This window comes from Schistocerca americana, chromosome X (assembly GCF_021461395.2).
Source record: "Schistocerca americana isolate TAMUIC-IGC-003095 chromosome X, iqSchAmer2.1, whole genome shotgun sequence".
NCBI classification, from domain to species: Eukaryota; Metazoa; Arthropoda; class Insecta; order Orthoptera; family Acrididae; genus Schistocerca; species Schistocerca americana.
Window position 1 is genome coordinate 746595682 of NC_060130.1, and position 6125 is coordinate 746601806.

The window sequence follows — 6125 nt, forward strand, 5'->3', positions numbered from 1 at the left end:
GAAATGATCACCCTTAGTTGCTTACAGGCGTTGACATACGCCAACGGGGACAGATGAAAATGTGAGCCTCGACTGGGACTCGAACCTGGGATCTCCTGCTTACATGACAGACGCTCTATCCATCTGATGGTAGACAGTGGGCAGGTTTGCCACCCAGAGAGCACTTCACAGGCCACACAAAAGACACGGCCACGGAAACGGATATCCGCATCCGCGCAGGCCTCTAATTATAGGGATTAAATAAACATTAAGGATGTGATATTGGTGCCCCACATAATTCTATGTCAAACTGACACATAAGGCGCAGTATTTTACTGTGGTGTTTCATTGCTGGTCAGTGGAAAAAAAAATTAGAATATCTGTGCTTCAAAGCGCCACCTCTTAATCATAGAAGTGGTGCACTTTTGTAATTTTAGTTATTGTTTACTTTTTGATTTAAGATCATTTAAAGCAGAAGTAAGGCTGTTCAACAAGAATTCTTTACCATAACCTTATCTTAAGCTTCACTCAGCCATGGAATATCACAGACGATTTGTTTGTGTTGTGGTATTTTGGCAGTAATTAGTTAAACCGAAATGATGGATGACTTCATGATAAGCTGGTGTACTGGATATTAGTAATTGTGTTGTATGTGTGTAACCTTTAGTGGTTGATGTCCAGTGTGTGTGTGTGTGTGTGTGTGTGTGTGTGTGTGTGTGTGTGTGTGTGTGTGTGTGTGTATGTGTGTGTATGTGTGTGTGTGTGTGTGTGTATGTGTGTGTGTGTGTGTGTCTGTTGTATTTGGTTTTCGTGTGCTGTAATTCATATCCATGGGGCCAAAGTAATATTAATTAATGTTTTATTTAGTAAGACTTTTATTAAGGAACAGATATGCTTTAAGGATAATAATATCAAAGCATCTGTCAAGATAGAAGACTTTAAAAATTTTTATCGAAGTTATTGAGAGCTTAAAGGAAATGAAATTGCTTTTGTCATTTGACTTCAATTTTAGCTATCTACAGTACTTTTGTAGTCTGTCAGTATTGATGTTGGATTAACAACTATACATTGCGGTTCAAGACTCTGGCAAAATGGTAAGTGTGCTGTTGTCTTATATCTGTCTTAGTTCCAGGTTGAGATTGGTGCTAATGACTGGGGAAACTGTTGTCCCAGGGTGTTTCCATGAGATGATAATCCACCAACCACGAGCAGCCCTGTAGCTAACCAAAAATATTAGCTTCATCTAAGGGATGTTTTTGTTAATAATGGTATTCAGCTCAGTCTCATCAGCTAATTAACCCAGCCCTTCTCTACCAACTATGAAGAAAACTGCACACTGTAAAGATCCCCTAAACTATTTCTAGGACAACAGGTTCCCTGCAGGTCCAGGCCCGTCTGTTAGACATGGGATGCCAGTCTCCACCTGAAGATGTTGTACACCCTATAGATACCAGTCGGCTGACCTACGTTCAGCAACATGAAAAACTGCTTTACGTATTTTCCCTCCCAATTATTGCTTATCAGATCATTTGTTCTGCATATAGAATTACAGATGGTTACTGGCTTCTCCAAGTCTCATACATACATTTTGCAAATAGTTCTAGACATGACAGAGGAGACTTTTTTACATGTGAAATTCATGTCTTGCTGAATGCTAGATGAACAGAAATAAGTGTCACAGGTTTGCAATTAAAGAAGACACACAGATTGGAGAAATATATCCATCATGATGTATATGTCTCTTCCAAACACCAGAGTGAGCGGTGATGCATGATGTCAGAAGGCAAAGTCATCCCACACAGGTGAAAACAGTTGGTAGAGACGTATTTTGTCTCTGGAAGGACACAACCACATTATAGACACAAGAAAAGTTGTCATAAATGCCTGTAGAATCTTAAGTGGGTAAATCTTCCATGAGGCTGAGAGAAATCTCTTTGTGTAATTTCAAAGACCCAAACACTTTGTTAGTAGTGCACAGAAGGAATCTGAGGGATTCTGGACCATCCTATTCGAAACACTGAGAGAATAGTAAGTTGTAACATTTCACTAAAATCAACATTTTCTCTGGAGTGTTGTTTCAAATCATCAGTTAATCACACACCTGGTCCTGCTACTGTCAGTACAGGTGTTGATGTTAATAATCTATAATCGACTTGAATAAGGCAAAATAAGAACCAATGAACACAAATTACTAGATGCATATACAGGTACTATATTTAGTGTCATAGCGACAAACACAGTTCCTGGGCCTCATAATATAGGAAGAATAACTGAACTCGGAATCAACACAACATATGTTACATCTGACATCTTGGAGAAGCTGGCAGAACAGGTTTCTGACAAACTGCATGGTACATCGAAGCAGGACACAAAGATTTGTTTTCAGACTTTGCCCTGGCTAAACATTCTATTTCGTTATACATCCCCCTGTATCAGTACCCTACAGGTAGTAGCTGGCATGGACATGTCTAAACCAGAACACTTTCCATCACCTATTTAGAGCTGTCCTACTTCCACCTCAATAGTACTTTAGGTCTGCAAGCATGTTATTCACTCGCCAGGAATGTAGCACAGTAAACCACTTGGTACTTCAAGAGCTCTCCGAATAGGTACTAACCTATACTATACTACATGGGTGTGTTTCCTTGAAGTGTATTATAGTGTCTGCTGTAATGACAGTGTAAGTAGGTCACTGAGAAGCGCATATGAACTTGTAAGTTAGATCAATAGTACCCCCTTGTCTGCTGTGTAATGTTATAGAACAAATCTTTAAGTATATTGATAAATAATACCACTGTGGTTCATGTATGTACCAGAAAATCGAACTCTTACACTTTGCTTCATGATGATACATGTACAGTGACAGTTTTGGGTGTTATTAGCCCAAAATAATTAAAGATTTATTCTATAACATTACAGGCTACACATGGAGGTACTACTGATATAATTTATATGTTAAAGTGCGCTGCTCAGTGACAGACTTAACTAGATATAGTTTACATTTTCTAGATCATTTTCCAAGATAATGGAAATATTGTGAAATTTCAAGTACATATCATACACATTTGTATAAATCATCTCAAAAGTCATCAAAAACACGTATTTCCCAAAATATCAGAATATCACAACGAGATAATGACTAACACAGGGAAAAATAGCCATGTTTTCGTTCATTTACATTACATTTTTATCATGTTTAGTATATTTTCATCATTTTTCGAATATTTCCACTATTTTTCAAGATTTTTCACCACCTTTTTTGAAATTACTTTTTATGTATCCAAAATTTTCTTATTATTTCGTCGAAATTTCAGTGACTTTCCATGATATTTACTTGAAATTTCTGCATATTTCATTAGTGTGGAAACTGGGCTGTTAAAAACAAGCTACATCTATTTTAGATAAATATTTATGGCAAAACATCGAAAACATTTCAAGTATAAAATTTGAAAATGTATAAAGACATAAAAGTCTCAAACCACCTTGTCCTTTTCATCTCGATTTTCCTTCAATATGTGGATGAAAAATAGAAAAACTTAGTAAAATATGTAATAATACTCCATTTCTCTCAATCATTTATTTCATAGTACTTTTATTATAAACTTTTTTTCAATATAAATGGGTATCCTCAAGTATTTAAAAGCATTTAAAAGCATATGCATTCTATGTGGAGAATTCCATTAGGAGAATATTTTTCAGAGTTTAGTGAGGTTATGAGTTTGTAAGGTGATCATAATGGTTGGGAATACAGCTCATGCAGCAAAGAACATATAACTGATCTACTTTTGAATGTGAAACGTAAATGTATGAAATGTGTGTTTTACAAAAATTCTATCAACAAATTATACAGGTTATAAAATTATGTTAAATGTAAATATGTAGAAATTTCTATCAATTAATTATTTCATCATATCCATATGGTAATGTTTTTTTTTAATTTCCAAAACATATCTTTTATCATCATGAGAGCTTAATGCACTCTTATTAACCTCAACAGAATAAATCAGTGATTTATTACTTGATATCAGAATAGTTCTGTACTGGTCACAATTAGTAAACAATCTTTATAATCATGTAAGCTTATTTTATTTTTTACAACATATTTCACAGTTTATTAGTTCTGGTTTTCCACAGTATCTCCAATTTTGTAGGCATACAATTTTTGTCTGAAACCGATAATTTCCTCCATTAATTACAATAATCTTTCATTTTGTATAATACTTTTTATTTACTTGGTAAATGTTGCAGAATGTTGGATAATCACTAATATCAAATTTTATCAAGCATCTTCTTTCTATCTTTAAAAATATCTTCAGTTCCTATATTTTGGATTTAACTGTCAGTATCTTGATTGCAAAGCTCAATTTTTGCTCCAGATTTTAGTTCCATCACTCTATAGTTAATATCATGCATCAGTTCTTCAGATAAAGCAAGTATGCTCATCTCAGTGAAAATCTGATGCTAAATGTAATTTTGTTTTATTCACATGAACTGTGGCGAGATATTCACCGAATATTGTTCTTTAGAAATTTGATCTTGGTGTAAATTTTTCCCACTTATTTGCATCTAAAACCAATTTTACACCCACTGCATTTCTTATATTTTCCATCGTTTTCCCAAATACTGAGTTGTTCATTAATTTGTAGAAATCTCTCTAAAGCATCTGTAGTGTTAATGGTCATTTCTGTGATTAAATCCACATACTTTCTCAACCAGTCACATTGTTCAAATTTTAAAAAGATTCGTATTTTTATTAACTTCATTCCTAGAAATAAATACTTTTAAGATTTCTACAACGAAATACAAAATTATTTTTGTCATAAAAAGTAGTCAATAACATTTTATTTAATACCAGCTACAAGTTTGTTTTCCTGAGGTAATTGTAAATATTTATGTTCATCATGGAATTTTTTTTTATATTTCATGTAACTTCAAGTATATAACCCTTAAGAGAATTGTCAGCAGTTGTCATCATATAACTACCACTTAAATTGCCACTTAAATCTGTAATAAATTTGATTTTTTATTTGAATCACAACCTTTCAAATATTTACTACTTGCTTTGACATATCTCCTACAACATTAGGATTTACCACCTTCAATATATTTTTAACCATCACCATTATACCATAAACATCTAAAACTCTAATTTAACTTTAGTCTTTTCCCCATAAAATGACAGCTTAATCCTTGCGCCATCAGCTACAAAGTGTGATTTAAATCATAAGCTTTTATACTAGTTTAGAGATATACGTCATGATATACACTAAGATTTTTATATTAAAAGTTTCAGTTTATAATCGATATCTTATTTAGATGGAACATCTGTTTCTGCAAAGTTTTTGGACTATTTATATGGTTACAAGAATAAATACCTTTTTAATTATTAAATTTACAAGATTTTCGAAAACCATTTTCTGATGATTTTCATATGATTATTTCTTATTTTCTGAGGCAGTCTGTTGAGACATGTGAAACGTCCCCTTAGAACAATTATACATATGAAACGTCCCCTTTGTGAAGAATTATACAAGACTGTGCTTGACCTGACAAACAATATTTTTAGCGCAACGCAATCTGACTTTCAAAAATCCCTACAAAAAAAATGGCCCTGACTAACATTAACCTATGCGATTCACAAATCGCTTACCTCACAAAAATCTTGGTTACTCGAACTACTGCAATACAGCAAGCGCCACTACTGCCAACTAAATAAAAGATTCAAACTATGGAAGGCACTAACTACTGATAGGGATAGTTAGCAAATGAAAGATATTAATAGAGAACAAACAATTTATTTACCTTAATATTATCATATATATATATATATATATATATATATATATATATATATATATATATATATATATATATATAGCTGTTCATGACAAATTTCAAAACTCCGCCATCTCTCTCCCCACATCCACCACTGCTGGCGGCTCACCTCCAACTGCGCAATGCTACGCGCTGTTCACATCCAGCTGCCGCTGCCCAACACTACAATGGCAGACAACAATGCCAACTAGACACAGACTGCACACAGCACAGCCAGTGATTTTTATACAGAGGTGGTGTTACCAATAAACAACCTAAACAGCCTACTTACACATGTAGCCCTAAATTTAAATCTATCAGTGAACCTCAGT